Source organism: Benincasa hispida, chromosome 4, assembly GCF_009727055.1.
Source record: "Benincasa hispida cultivar B227 chromosome 4, ASM972705v1, whole genome shotgun sequence".
NCBI lineage: Eukaryota > Viridiplantae > Streptophyta > Magnoliopsida > Cucurbitales > Cucurbitaceae > Benincasa > Benincasa hispida.
In genome coordinates this window covers 68,500,303-68,517,102 of record NC_052352.1, presented here as the reverse complement: position 1 = coordinate 68,517,102, position 16,800 = coordinate 68,500,303, and the positions used below count along the sequence as shown (strand labels likewise).

Below are 16,800 nucleotides of genomic sequence, written 5' to 3'. Positions count from 1 at the left end.
CGCTGATTTTCCTTTTCTTGAATTTTCATTTGCCGCGCTCGCTCGCTGAACTCTGCTTCCTCGTCGATGTCGTGATTTCTCCTTGCCATTCTCAAATTACAAACACCGTATTGATGTTCTTATTTGCTTATTCTCCTTATCGGCACCATGATTTTCCTTCTCATCGATTTTCCTTTTCTTCAAATTTGATTTGCCGCACTCGCTGAACTCTGTTCTTCCTTCTTCCTCATCGAACACATTGATCCTTTTCCTCGCTAAATGCTGTTTTTCCTTCTTCCTCGTCAAACGCCATGATCTTCTTCCTTTCCGTTCATCAAAATTCTTCCTCGACCACGGTACAATTTTTTTCTTCTATTTTTTGTGTTTGTAAGTGTGTGTTTCTTCATCGAATTTGTTTATAGCACTAGCGGGTTTTTTTTATCTGCATTGTGTTTATGTGATAAATATTTGTGGATGAATTGTTGATGAATGTTTCGTGATAGAATTCTCGTTTTAAGGCTTTCTTTAAGTTTTACAAAGTTAAACGATCAGATAGCTTTTGTTATGCGATCATATAGAGTTTACTACACAATCGTATAGCATTTGCTAAACGATCGTATAACTAATGCTACACGATCGTTTAGAGTTTTTTACACGATCTTGTTTCGTTGGCTGCATGATTATGTAGGCGCTCGCTTACTAGATGATCACGCAGTATTGGATACTCGATGCATCCTTGCGCGCTAAACGATCGTGTAGCACCGTCCATCTATGGCTTCTTCCCTGCAGATAGATAGTTTTTGGTATGACTATGTATGGATGTGAATATTTCTCTACCACTGATAGACAATGATACACATATATAACTGTCTATAAGTTATACAAAGTGATAGAGTTTTATCACTTTCTATCAGTGATAGACAGTGATATAGTTCTACCACTGTCTATCGCTGATAAAAAGTGATAAAACTCTATCATTCTCTATAACGGTTATTGAGCTTTATCACTAGTGATATACCGTTCTTGATATATTGTAATTGAGCTCTATCATTGTCTATCACTGTCTTTATACATATTAAGGCTTTCTTTAAATTTTAGAAAGTTAAACGATTGGATAGCTTTTGTTATGCGATCATGTAGAGTTTACTACACGATCGTGTAGCATTTTCTAAACGATCGTATAGCTAATGCTACGCGATCGTGTAGAGTTTTTTACATGATCATGTTGCATTGGCTGCATGATCATGTAGGCTAAATGATCGTGTAGCACTGTCCATCAATGGCTTCTTCCTCGCAGATAGATAATCTTTGTCGTGACTATGTTTGAATGTGAACATTTCTCTACCATTGATAGACAATGATAGACATATATCACTGTCTATAAGTTATACAAAGTGATAGAGTTTTATCACTTTCTATCAGTGATAGACAGTGATATAGTTCTATCATTGTCTATCATTGATAGAAAGTGATAGAACTCTATTACTCTCTAAAGCATGAGCTGCAAGCCATGCACTCCACTTCTTTGCATGCTTTTCTAGTATATATAAAGAAGATTGGAGTCATTTGAGGAGAATGAATGCAGATTTTTTGAGAGAAAAATTTTTGGGAGAAGAGACTGTCTTCTTTGATCGGCTACTGTGAGTTCTTCTTTGTTCTTCACTTCTTCAAGTTGTTCTTGAGTCCCACAACTCTGCCTAAAGCTCCAAGAGGATAGTAGGGAAGGCTTTGAGGTGGTTCACGATGATATCAAGTGAAGACTGCTGCTGTACACACGGTTTCTTGGAGAGCTCATCAAAGGTATGATCTTAAAACTCACTTTTTAGATAAGCATGCTTTAGTTTCTATCAAAATTAGTGAATTTGAATGCTTATGGATTATTGATACTTCCGCTGCATCTTATTTAACTCTTTCAATTGGTATTAGAGCATCTTTTAAGCTTTCAATTCGGTCTAATTTTGGCAAGGTGGGTGTTTTTCATGAGATATATGAAACTTATGCACTACTATGGTTTTTTGAGTTTTGACATCTTAATTCTCTTTAATTTCTCAATTAAATTTGTAATTGGCTATTGTTTGATGAGCATTTATGTGTTAGCAAGCGTCTATAATTTATTTGGACTCATTAGAGTTGAAATTAAGATGTAATTGAAGAAACAAGCGAAGGAGGTCGAGTTGCTGTTCCAGTATTTTTAGCTTCCGCTCAAATTTGTTGCTGAGGTCTAGTTGGTAAGCGATCATTTAGCTCCAGACGTTACACGATGAGAAGAAAAACTAGATGATTGTTTAGTAATATGCGCTGGTCGTTGTGATGTCGAACGCTAAACGATAGTGTACCTGCGGGAGCTAAGTGATATGTTCATTTGCTATATGATAGCATTACATGATCGTTTAGCTTTTTCGTGGGAACTAAACGATACGTTGATTTTGCTAAACGATGAGCACTAAGGGATGCGATAAAGTGCTACGCGATAGACTGAGCGATCGTTTGATCGTAGAGCTAAGCAATCGTGTAGATAAATGATATGCGACGCGATGATGTTCTATATGATGGAGCTAAGCGATTGTTTAGCTGCGGCGGATACTAAAGATGACTTGAATGTGCTGGGCGATGGTGTTAAGCCATCACTTAGTACTATGCGATGGAGCTAAGCGATTGCACTGCGATGGAACTAAGCGATCCGTCTAGTCCTGATGCGATAGAGCTAAACGATCGTTTAGCTTTCAGCAAACACTATGCGATTGTGTACTTTCTTTCAACCTAAGGCGATGACACTAGACGATTACCTTCAGCGCTACACGATTGACCTTAGCAGCACTTTGAGGTTGGACTGAGAGTAGCCGATTCGACCTGTTTACTCAAGGTTCAATCCGGTTCAGCCTCAAATGGTTTTGGTTGGTCCTGTTAAGGCTTTGTTGGTCCGGTTCAGACTCATCCAGCTCAGTTCAAGTTGTTTTAGGTTCGGTTTGGAGTGGTTCGATCGGTTCAAAGACGGTTATGAAGCTGTTTGTAATAATTAGCTATCTGTTTGCTTGTTTATGCCAAAACGAAAACCATAACAGTTAGTATTTAATTTTTTACGCATGAGATGTATGTGATAATTAAATAATTCATGTATATGCATACAGTATGCCATGTAGATTTAAAACTCCACCGTAGGAAGCATGTTACATGCATTAACAGTATATTATAATTGTTATAATATATAATATGCATGTTGGGGTTATGTTTAATATAATAGTTATATTAGATACCTTTGTTGAATGTTGTGGATGTTAAACATGTCTAAATTTTGTAAGTAGTTATAAAATTGGTTAGACGTTTAAAAGCCATAATAAAAAACAACTGCATGCTCACTTAGGTTAACAACTAATTTTAATCGTTAAAATAGATTGTTACGTTATAAAATAAGGTTACAAACTCATATCGGTTCATAAACCTGTCTAAGGCTAGGGGTACTTAAATTGACGGTTTATGGAACACCTCTTACCTGGGGATTATGACTGAACTAGAGTTGTTAACTAGTTTTATGAGCTTGCGTGAGCGATGTGAGATAATAAAATGGTTTATCACTAGACATTATAGGTTAAATCCAATTATAAGAATTATATTTGGATAAACCACTTAGACTTAGGTTGTATGAAATTAGCCGTCATGCCTAAGTAAATTACCCAAACATTTAGAACACTTCAGTGGGAGATTAACAATATATTGGATATATAGTTATTAGCTCTCACGGTTCACACTGTGAGATCCATGTTCGACTTCTTATCGATTTTACCTCGACTGCTCCATACGGAAAATGTTTGCATGGGTGTAAAACCCGAACCCTAATTACCTTAAGTAAGAGTAAGTAGTGTGATATCTTCTAATGAGTTAAATGAAGCCATGTTTTAGGAGGGATAGAGGATGGAAGCAAGAAGAAATAAGCTCTTGTGTAGCTAAGTGTAAACCCCGAATTCTAAGTTTCCTAAACAAGCATGTTTAGCCAAAGGAATGAAATATTAAATATCTAATAAGTGAAAAACCATGTTATTTATAGAAGTTGTGGAGAAAGGAAAAGAAAAACATATTAAATAAGGAAACTCACTTATTGGTTTGGCTGGAGGCACTAAATATGGGGTGACGTGGCGGTTAATCTTTGAACTCGGGAGTCGATAGGAAGATTAAAAGGCAGAGGAACTTCGAAAGTTTGGTTTGACAATCTACATGAGCAAATTTAGTGAAATCGGTGCCATTTGAAAGCTGGGAGAATCTAGTTTTCAAGGTTGTCTTGTCGGAGAAAGATTGCAGGAGAAGGAGAACAAAAGTGAGGAAATGGCAAAAGAGGCAGAATCTCGGGTTAATCAGGGCCCGTGGTGAAGATTGGAAGCTTTAGGCCAAACTATAAGGAATTTTTGGCTAAAATTAATTCAATTCTAAACAAGGTTGTAGAAGGAAGTTTCTTCAAAAGAGTTCTGGATTTTGAGTTATGAATTTTTGAAGTTGTAACAGAGGATCTGTGTATAAGCAGATAGTTGCTTGGGAAGAACAAGCAAACAGCTCACTGTGGAGAGTTATAGCGAGATATGGAGAATGAGGATATCACTAATGAAGGAAATCTCGCTAATTTTGTGCTGAGCATCTCGCTCTAGAAGGAAATCTCGCTAGAAATTGGGTTGAATCTTGCTGGTAAGGTGAGTATCGCTAGGAGGAAAGTTTTCCAGGAAAAGCTTGATCTCGCTCATGGGGATGAATTCACTCATGATGAGCATCTCGCTAGTAAAGCTGTCTTTGATGATGAAAGTTCCATTAGTAAATGAACTATTTGAGGTGTTTTGCTAAGAATTCTAAGTAGTTTAACCGGGAATTATGTCCTTTCAGGCCAAGAAGAGCTAGGAGGGACGTATAACCCGTTAAGAGGCCAACGAGCTGTGAGTGACTATGTGGTAATTTAATGTTTTAATGATTTAGGAACCATGATTTCTTTGAAGTTATTTCTCATGCTAAGTGTTTATATGAAGTGCCAAGCAACCTATGTCTGAAGCTATTTCTCGTGCTAAGTAAAACATGTTTTCCATGGAAATGGACATGATTTAAGTATGTTATCTTGTCAAAATACTTTCAGCATGTTATAATAACTCCATTTTCGTGATGTTTACTAATGTATGAGTGTTTCAAGTATGTTATCCGTGTCTAATGCATGCTAATGGTTTTTACGAGCTAGTTCAACATGATTTAAGCCAACTTATTTTACAAAGTGTGAAGCATGCGTTAGAGAGAAGCTAAGGTTGAATGAAGCTTGATGTATTATGTTTTAAATACTTAAGGTTGTCAAAGTACATGTGTTGGTATTCCTAAACATAATGGAAAGGGATACTGAATTTAATGACCCGTGTTAGTTTGTGGGGAAAACTTTCCCTTTTAGAAGCATTCAAGGCAAGTGAGAATGACATAGCCAGGTCGCAGGGGACGCAGGGGAATGCCGGGGCCATCAGAGGCCAAATCCGGATTCCGAATCCTAGTCCTGGGGCGTTACACTGAAGGTAGAGAAAGTATCCTAAAGAGTTTTCTATACTATATTTGAGAGCTATTCTTTTAATGCTCTTTGAGAACTTGATAACATAAATGTACCTAAGGTATTGACAGTACATAGAAACTCCAAGTGCACATAGGTAATTATTAATGAGAGGCCGAAGTATGGGTCTCCTAGGCTATATACTAGCAAAGGGAGGCCAAAGTATGGGTCTCTTGGCCGGTAACAGACGTTGGGAGCTAGAGCGATGTATACTCGTTCTCAACTAAGGAATAAAGATGTTTAATAGTAGTTAAATGTTGTTATCAATGTTTATGTTTAAAGTAAGTTGCTTGAGATGCCATCGGTTTATTTAAAGAGATCGACGTAGGGATCTCGCCTAGCCATAGTTCAGTATAAGCAGGTCGAGTAGAGGACTCTCCTGGCCATGCCTTGGCGTTGGGAATTAGAGCGATGAATGTTCATTCTTAACTAAGATTCAGGTTTCAAATACAATGGTTTTAAAGGTTTTATGTACACGTTTGCTTGGTATATTTTAGTTACAGTATTATGTTTTCAAGCTTTCAGTTTAAGCATAAGATTTACGTTTTTATTAAGTCACTCATTGGGCTTCTAGCTCACGTTTTCAAATGTTTCCTTTTTGAGGTAGTGGTCAGTTCCCAAAATACTTTTCTGCTGCTGCTCTGCCACTCAAAGAAACAGGTTGAAGAAAGTGTAATTGAAGACCTGTATGTCTAATGACTAGCTAATACAGGTCTTCAATTACACTTCCTTCAACCTGTTGTCGTTTTTATGCGGCACTAGCTAGTCGTTAACCGCGACGATCCCTACGGAGTGTTGTAACATAGGATTCGGAACAACCCAGGCTTCAATAAAATGAATAGGGTCTTATAGTTCCATCTTGGATATTGTCGTCTATCTCGGAGGCATATTCATACCGTCCTATAAGATCTGAAAATGGCGGGTCACACTTACAAGAATTACTAAGTGTTAGTAAAGATCTTGATCGAAAACGATAACCAAAAGAACTATTGGAATATGAGTTATTCTAGATAATAGTATTTGGTCAAGAACTGTCTTGCTTCTATGAAGGAATTCTTGACTGCCTCACGGTAGCACTTGTTCTAAATCACTTAAGTATCGTTGCAAATAAATAAAGATTTATTGGGTACTTTATTAGTTTTGCTAAAATGGATTTAGATGCATGTTTAATAGAGTTTGTTTAAAATGTTTCAGCAATATCGAACTCGATTATTCAACTACTTGCTTCTGAAAAATTTAACAGAGAGGGTTACTCGAATTGGAAATCAAATATCAATACAATATTAGTAGTAGATGATTTGAGGTTTGTGTTAACGGAGGAGCGTCCTCTAGTTCCCAGTTCAACGGCGACCTGAAATGTTCGGGATGTTTATGATAGGTGGGTAAGGGCAAATGAAAAAGCCTGGGCCTATATCTTGGCGAGTATATCTGATGTACTCAACAAAAGACATGAGGTCATGCCCACAGCTCGTGAGATCATGGCATCATTACAGGAGATGTTCGGGCAACCGTGATCGTCTGTTAGACATGAAGCCATCAAATATGTGTATGTGACACGTATGAAGGATGGGACCAACATAAGAGAACACGTTCTCGACATGATGGTCCATTTTAACATCGTGGAGGCTCACAGGGCTATGATAGACGAAACAAGTCAAGTAAGCATGATATTGGAATCTCATCCTGAGAGCTATCTGCCGTTCAGGACAAATGCTATCATGAAAAAAATCACTTATAACTTAATGACGTTGTTGAATGAATTGCAAACTTATCAATCGATGATGAAACTCAAGGATAAAGAAATAAATGTTATTTCTAAACCCAAAAAGTTTTTCAAAGGGTCCATGTCTGGTACAAAACCCGTTGATGATAAGAAAGCTGGTCCTTCTTCTTCTTCTAAGGATAAAATTGTATAGATGAAAAAGAAAGGAAAAGGAAAAAAGAAAACCGCTACAAAGAAAAACAAAAACAAAACTTCCAAGGGAAAATGTTTCCATTGTGAAGAGGTTGGGCATTGGAAGCGTAATTGCCCAAAATATCTGGCTGAAAAGAAAGCAGAAAAGAATAAACAAGGTATGGAAAATTCTCACCTTACTTGGATATTAGATTCAAGCGCCGCTAATCATGTTTATACTTTTCTACAAGAAACTAATTCTTGGAGAAGACTTTCTGAATATGAGATGACTTTCAAGATGGGCATAGGTGAAGTCATTTTAGCTGAAGCGGTAGGAGATGTGAAGTTGTTTTTTGGAGATTCTTTTATTTTACTCAAGAATGTGTTCTTTGTACCTAAGATGAAAAGAAATCTAATCTCCATTTCTTGTCTTTTAGAGAATATGTACAGTGTATCTTTTGAATGTAATGAAGTGTTTGTTTATTCAAGAGGTGTTCATATTTGTTCTGCTAGGCTTGCAAATAACTTATACATCTTACAACCAACGGAAGCAAAACCATTTTAAATATAGAGATGTTTAAAACGGCTGAGACTCATAATAAAAAGCGGAAAATTTCTCCTAATGCCTATCTTTGGCACCTCAGGCTTGGTCACATTAATCTCAACAGGATTGAGAGATTGGTAAAAAAACGATCATCTAAATCAGTTAGAAGACAGTTCTTTACCTCCATGTGAATCATGTCTTGAGGGAAAAATGACGAAAAGATCTTTTTCTGACAAAGGTCTTCGTGCCAAAGAACCTCTTGAACTTATACATTCAGACCTTTGTGGTCCAATGAATATTAAAGCTCGAGGAGGATATCAGTACTTCGTCAGTTTTATTGACGGTTACTCTTGATATGACTATATTTACTTAATCAATCATAAGTCTGAAACTCTTGAAAAGTTCAAAGAATTTAAGGCTGAGGCTGAAAATCAGTTAAGTAAAAGAATTAAAACACTTCGATCTGATCGAGGTGGTGAGTATATGGATTTGCAATTCCAGAACTATCTAGTAGATCATGGAATTCAATCCCAACTCACAGCACCTGGAACACTACAACAAAACGGTGTTGCAGAAAGAAGAAATCGAACCTTGTTGGACATGGTTTGGTCTATGATGAGTTTTGCTCAATTACCTCAATCCTTTTAGGGATATGCTATACAGACTACAGTTTATATTCTGAACATTGTTCCATCAAAAAATGTTTCAGAAACACCATATCAATAGTGGAAAAAATGCAAAGCAAGTTTACGTCATTTCTGCATCTGGGGTTGTGCAACACACTTGTTTGTACAGAATTCTAAAAAATTGGAAACACGTTCGAAATTATGCCTATTTGTAAGATATCCCATGGAAACAAAAGGAGGATACTTTTATGATCCCCAAGAAGATAAAGTGTTTGTATCGACAAATACAACATTCTTGGAAGAGGATCATATTAAAAACCATCTACCTCGCAATAAACTAATATTGCAAGAATTGTCTAAAGATACTACAGAAAGATCAACAAGAGTTGTTGATCAAGCTGGTCCATCAACAACGATTGTTGTCCCGTCACGTTCATCTCAAGAGTTGGGAATGCCTCGTTGTAGTGGGAGGGTTATTCAACAACCTGAACGCTACATGGGTTTAACAGAAACTCAAAACATCATACAGATGATGATTTAGAGGATCCATTAACCTTTAAAAAGGCAATGGAAGATGTTGACAGGGAACAATGGATACAAACCATGGACGATGAAATAGAGTTTACGTACTTCAACTCAGTCTGGGAACTTGTAGATCAACCACAAGGTGTTACACCTATAGTTTGTAAGTGGATCTACAAGAGAAAACGAGACCAAACTGGCAAGGTACAGACCTATAAAGCCAGACTCGTGGCAAAGGGTTTTACCCAAAGAGAAGGAGTTGATTATGAAGAAACTTTTTCTCCTATTGTCATGATTAAATCAATAAGAATACTCATTGCCATTGCCACATATTATGACTATGAAATATGGCAAATGGATGCCAAGACAACTTTTCTGAATGGCTATCTTGATGAAAGTATCTTTATGTCTTAACTAGAGGGGTTTGTTGAAAAAGGACAGGAACAGAAAGTCTGTAAGCTTAATCGATTCATTTATGGATTGAAACAAGCGTCCAGATCCTGGAATATAAGATTTGACACTGCGATAAAATCTTATGGCTTTGAACAGAACGTTGACGAACCTTGTGTATACAAGAAGATAGTAAAAAAAACTGTAGCATTCTTAGTTTTGTACGTTGATGATATCTTGCTCATTGGGAATGAGACAAGTTTTCTTGCTAATGTAAAGAGATGGTTAGCATCACAATTCCAAATGAAAGATTTTGGTGATGCTATGTATGTTCTAGGAATACAGATCATTCGAGACCGAAAGAATAGAACATTAGCACTGTCTCAGGCATCTTATATTGACAAGATGTTGTCAAGGTATAATATGCAAAATTCTAAGAATGGTTTATTACCTTTCAGGTAAGGAATTCATTTGTCGAAGGAACAATGTCCTAAGACACCTCAAGAGGTTGAGAAGATGAACAAAATTCCATATGCTTTTGTAGTTGGGAGTTTGATGTACGCTATGTTGTGTACGTCTCAACATATGTTTTGCAATTGGAATCGTCAGAAGATTCCAATCTAATCCTGGACACGGTCATTGGACTGCTACCAAAAATATCCCAAGTATCTTAGGAGACGAGGGACTATATGCTTGTGTATGGACCTAAGGATTTGATCATTACGGGATACACTGATTCTGATTTTCAGACTGACGTAGATTCTAGGAAATCTACCTCAGGGTCAGTTTTCACTCTTAACGACAGAGCTATAGTTTGGAGAAGCATCAAGAAAATTTGTATCACTGACTCTATCATGGAAGTGGAATACGTGGCTACATGTGAAGCTGCTAAGGAAGCAGTATGGCTACGCAAATTCTTAGCAGATTTGGAAGTTATTCCAAATATGCACCTGCCTATCACATTGTATTGTGACAACAGTGGTGCAACTGCTAATGCAAAGGAACCCAGGAGTCACATGCATGGAAAATATATTGAAAGAAAGTACCATCTCATCTAGGAGATCGTACACAGAGAAGATGTGCTCATCACAAAGATAGCCTTTGAAGACAACCTTGCTGATCCATTCACCAAGGCCCTCTCGGCTAAAGTTTTCGAGGGCCACCTAGTTGGACTAGGACTCCGAGTAGTGTAATCTAAAGCAAGTGGGAGAATGTCTATGGTATTGTAGATGCCCTAGTTTATTGTATTTTTCCCATTATGTATCTCGTCCGCTCCGCTTCGTACAGTCTCGCGTGCCCGTTCGCCCACCTGCCCGAGACCCACGCACCCACGCCTCAGTTGACTACCCCAGCGTGCGTTGACTAGTCGGTCCAGATGGTCTGGACCGGTTCGTTTGACCTTGTTGAGCCGATTTGACCGGTTCAACTTGGTTTCTGGTGTTTTCGGGCCGGTTCGAGTAATTTCTGAGCGGTTCCTGATGGTTCAAAGTGTTTGAAGCCGGTTCAGGGAAGCTGGTTGCTGAATTTTGTAATAAATTAGTTATTTGTTTGTATTTAATGCCAAAATCGGTCCACTTTAGTGTTGTTTACCTATTATGCATATGATGTATAATGTTCTTACCCAATATCAGAAAACTAATTTTCAAAATGGCAAAAAGTCTTTTAACTAAATTGAAGAGCCCAATTTATAGAAAAAAGGCATGCAACAATTGCATGAAAAATCTTCACAAAAACTCAACACCTAGAATCCACTCACTTAGTGGGCTTAATGTCTCCACCATAAGCAACATCTAGCCCACTATTTTGTTAGTGGAATTATCCAACAAAAGTTTGTTTTTCCCACTAACTATAGTCAACGGGCAAAATAGTCATTTGGTCAAAGTTTGACTTTGACCAAAAAGTCAACATTTTGACTTTTTATGATTCTTTCCGTGTTGACTAATTTTGACTCCCGAGCATAATCCACATTCATTTTCTCGAAATTCAAATCACATTTGAATATAAGGTCGGTCAAAGTTTTGACTTTTCAAAGTCAAAAGTTAACTCTTTGACTTTTTAAAAACTTTGACCAATTTCCATCATTTTCGAGCTTCCGAATATGAACGTTATTCATATTCTTGATATTTTAAATCACATTTAATATAGTTTTGTATCTCTAAGCTAAAAAAGACCCGACCACTATATCACATATACTTGTGGTTTCTCTCTCTCTCTACCTAATGGCGAACAATTCAAATTATTCTATCATTGTTCTTAAGTTTTATTCCATATGAGCTAGTAGGGGACAACCTAATGGACCTATAGTATCATGGGCTTCTACGACATCCAAGATTAGCTAGCTAAACTCTTAGATGGAGCTATCAACAATTCGTTAACTAACGGATCATTCCACTAAAGTCCTTGTAGTTGCACTCCCCTTCACGTATGATATATTTGTGTCATTTGATATAAACCATGATTTTTAAGTTAATCCTTCACAGGTTGTTCGTATCTCGGCTGGGTCATAAAAATCGTTTTACCCCAAGACTACATCTTGTTCCTAAGTTCCACTGATCCCTCTATTGGAACAATTTGGTTTTAAAGGTCAACCTATAAATCCGAATTCCCGCTCTCAGGCCAAGGAGAAGGGTGGGGCCCCTTATTCAAGACTTGTGATTCAGTGCTAAAGAAGGGAACAACTAGGATGAATTTCCGTCTTGCACCCTATGTTCCAGCTATCCACCGATCTTACCCCTGGAATGGGAGGCTTATTGGGCCAGCGATATTGAGCTGCCTCACTATTAATCTAAGATAATTCTGATGTGAACAGGAGTTCATAGTTAAGCTAGATTAAGATTAAGTTACCTAGGTCATCAATTAACGAAATAGTTCTCAGTTTTATAACATAAACGGTATTTAGAACGTAAAAGTGTACTATTTCATGGTTCAGTCTTATGTGAACTCTTTACATAGGAGCCTCCATCATGATATCTCTATATGAACGATTCAGGATCACATCGTTTGTACCTAACTACAAAGTTGGGCTCGCATTCCAATAAGGTCCCCAAAATAAGGCGCTCAACCTTATTCATAATATATAGACCATTTTGGCATATATATTTTGAAGGTTGATCACACCTTATATTCACGATACATAAAGTTCAAACTACATTAAATAGCCTGCAGGGACCTGTATTTTTAGTTTATTGGATTCAACAGGTTACCAATTTCAAAATAACAATATTTATTCGATAAAAACAAAACATAAATATATTTATTAATTTACAAATAGCGAGTTTTAGGATCATAAAATCCAACAAACTACCACTTGGACTAATACTCCTAGTGAGTATCACGATGTTGAATTTAAGTGAAGAAATATATGAGTACAATAAACTAGGGCATAATACCAAAATTCCTCCAACTTGGTCCTAGTTTACAAACTCGTAGAGACCTAGACTCTGTAGGATGACCTTCGAAACACTTAGCCGTGAGGGCCTTTGTAAATGGAATCAGCCAATCGTTTTTTTCAGAAGATATCTAGGTCACTACAACGTCTCCATGAGTCTAATCTTCCGTTGAATCAGATGGTATTTGCGCTTCAATATGCTTGTCGCGCTTGTGCTTCTTGGTTCTCTTGAGTTTAGCAACTGCACCACTTATCACAATATAGGTGATAGGCAAGATGCCATATTTTGGAACTACTTCCAAATCTGTCAAGAATTTCCTCAAGCCATACTGCTTCCTTGCCTGCTTCACAAAGCACTATGTATTCAGTGTTCCATTGTGGTGAGTCCGCAATACAGTTTTGCTTTCACTTCTCCACACTAACTGCTCCTCATTAAGAGTGGAAACTTGATCCCAGATGTAGACTTTCTAGCATCTTGTCAGTTTGAAAATCAAGAGTCAGGTGATATCCAGTAAGGTATCAAATCTTAGTACCTATCACGAGCATGTAGTTCCTTCGTTCTCCTAATGATACTTGAGAATATTTTTAAGCCAGTCCATGATCATAGTCCAGGATGGACTGATACCTATCTGACTATCCTACTGCGTAGCATATGTAGGTCTAAGTACATAACATTGCATACATCAGGCTCCCTACTGCGAAAGCATAGGTGGTCTCATATCTCTCAACCTTTTGAGGTGTCTTAGGACATTGATCCTTTGACAAATGAATTCCATATCAAGTAAGGTTAAAGACCTCTTTTAGAATTTCTGCATCTTATACCTAGACAACATTTTGTCTATATAAGTTGCTTGAGACATGGCTAGTGTTCCTAATTCTTGCGGTTTCGAATAGATCTGAATCCTGAGAACATACTGCGTATTCCTAAATCCTTATTTGGAATGTGTTGCTAGCCATTCTCTTGATTCAATTAGGTAACCTACTTCATTCCCAATGAGTAGAATTCGTCAACATATAAAACTAAGAACGCTATAGTAGAATTGACGATCTTCTGTAAACACAAGGTCGTCAACATTCTGTTCAAAGCCAATAGATTTGATCGCAGTATCAAAATCTTATATTCCAAGATCTAGAAGCTTGTTTCAACCCATAAATGGATTTTTTAAAGCTTACAAACCTTTTCTCTTGACTTGTGCAATAAACCCCTTTGTTGAGCCATATAGATACTCTTCTCAATGATCGCCATTTAGAAAAGGCTGTCTTGACACCATCTGCCAAATTTTTTCATAGTCATAAAAGGTGGCAATGGATAAGAGTATTCTAATCGATTAAGACATGGCAAGGAGAGAAAAGTTTCTTCATAGTCCACTCCTCTCTCTGGGTATAAACCCTTTGCCACAAGTCGAGCCTTAAAAGTCTGTACTTTACCGGCTTGGTCTCGTTTTTCTCTTGTAGATCCACTTCACCAAATTGGTTTTACATCATTTGGTTTGACTCTACAAGTTCCAGACTAGAATTGAAGTACATAGACTCCATTTCGAGTCCATGCTTTTGACCACTGATCACAGTCAATCTTTTTATCGCCTGTTTATAAGTCGATGGATCCTCTAATTGCTGCCATCAGTATGACGACTTGTTTTCTGTTAAACCCAAGTAACGGTCAGGCTGATGAAACAACCCTCCACTACGTCGAGGCATTCTCAACTCTTGAGAAGGATTGTGACTGACCAGATGAACTAGTTTTAATCACTACTTACGTAGATGAACTCTGACTCTATCTATAGCGTCTTTGGAAATTTCATTCAATCTAGTCTACTGACGAGGTTGATGACTTCGTATGTGGTACTTCGCTCTATAGAATATGGGCATTTGTCGAGTACAATACCTTATCTCTTGAGGATCATAAAATAGACCACCTTTGTTTCTTTTGGATAAACCTAACAAATGGGCCATAGGTTTTGAAAACCGATGTTCAATTATTTTAGGATTTTGAGCCAACACGTGTGTCGGGCATCCCAAGATCCTAAGTGATGTAAACTGCCTTTAGCCCATTCCATAGCTCATAAGATGTTTCTGAACATTTTAGAGGGAATGTTATTCAAAATAAGACAGCAGTTTCTAATGCATGTCCCCAAAGGAATCAGGTAACTCAACAAAGCTCATCATTGAGTGAACCATGTCAACAAGGTTCTGTTTCTTCTTTAGATACACCGTTCTGCTGAGAGCATATTAGGTGCAGAGAGTTATGACTTGATTCTGTATTCTATCAAATAGTCCTGGAATCTTAAGTCCATGTACTCCCCACCTCGATCTGATCGTAGGCTTTAATTGTTTTTTCATCTGGTTCTCAAGCTCAGCCTTATATTTTGAACTTTTCAAAAGAATCAGCTTGTGATGCATTAGGTAATATGACCATACCTTGAATAATCATCAATAAACTGATGAATTATTCATACTCACCCTAGGCTTATGACATTTATCGGATCCACAGAGGTTCGAATGTACGAGCTCTAAGGGATATTGTGGCTCTGAGACCTTTTCTAGTAAAAAGATCTCTTAGTCATTTTTCCCTCAAGACAAGAGTGCCATGGAAGGTAAGAATTGTCTTCTAACTGATTTAGTAGTTCATTTCTTAACCAATCTCTCAATGCCTTTGAGATTATGTGACCAAGTCTTAAGTGCCATAGATAGGCATTAGAAGAAACTTTTTTTGTCTTTATATTCTGAGTTTTCGACTGTTCTCATCTCGTTATTAAGATCAAATTTTGCTTTAGTTGTCTTAACTTATATAAAAGTGTCTTCCAAAGTATAAACAGATAAAAATTTGATAACCTTTTCTGTGAAAATGAATGCTTCATTAACTTCAAAAGATATTTTATACATTGTTCCATAATATAAGCGATAGATATTAAAATTCCTCTTCATAAGAGGTGCATACAAAACATCTTTAAGTATGATATATCTAATCGTTGAATATCAAGTTCTCCCACTGCTTCGGCCAAGACAACCTCTCCTGTTCCAACCTTGAGGTGATCTTGCCTTCTTCAATCCTTTTTCCAGGAACTAGTTTCCTGAAAAGAGAAGCAAATATGTGTAGTGGCTCCTGAATCCAATATCCAGGTTGAGGTATCATTCTCCACTAAAACATGTCTCAACAACTAGTAAATCATATTTACCTTGTGTTTTCTTTCGAGGCAAGAGCCTGAGCACATTCCTCAGTAAAGACAAATCTCAAGTCATCTATTACTAGTGTTGAATTCATATTGTTTTTCCATGTTGAGTAATTATCGCCGTTTAGTTTCTTCAGAAGCTAAGAGTTTGATCTAAGGAGCTAGTCATGCTGAAAAGAAAACATTCCTTTTTTAGTAAAACATTAATCTGTTAAATCCAATCAAGTTTAGCAAAAAAATCTAATAATGTACCCTTCATTATTATATTTTGCAACGATATTTCAATGGTTTAGAATAACCTCCACCGAGGGGTGATCGACTATTCCTCCGTTGAACCAAGACTATCTTGACTAGATATTATCACCAGAATAACTCTTATTCCTATAGTAACTTAGTTATCCTACTTTGGTCAACAATTAATAACACTTAGTAATTCTCGTAAGTGTGACCCCTCCATTTTTAGACCTCAAAAGATCGGAATCATTATGCTCCTGAAGTTTGGAAAGACAAAGAATGAAAACGGACCTGAGAGACCCTATCTATTTCTAGAGTTCGCGGAGTTCCGAATCCTATAATACAGCCCTCTGATTGGTAAGGTCGCTCCAGGGCAGACATGCAGGCGCATTATAGGAATCTCACAGTGCAACCTAATGGAAGAGACCGTAGGATGTGGTGACACACTTTCTTCTCCACTTACTATGAACAACTTCCTCTAATTCCACCTTTGGAA

General features: G+C 37.3%; 1 long non-coding RNA gene across 1 annotated transcript in view; it reads left to right on the top strand.

Annotated features, from left to right (window-relative positions):
* The first annotated feature begins 426 nt into the window (after positions 1 to 426).
* LOC120076793 overlaps positions 427 to 16,800 on the top strand; it is a 21,375-nt gene continuing 5,001 nt past the window's right edge. The window contains exon 1 of the long non-coding RNA XR_005481643.1: positions 427 to 1,779. This is a non-coding gene — a long non-coding RNA (uncharacterized LOC120076793). The remainder of the gene's footprint in view (positions 1,780 to 16,800) is intronic.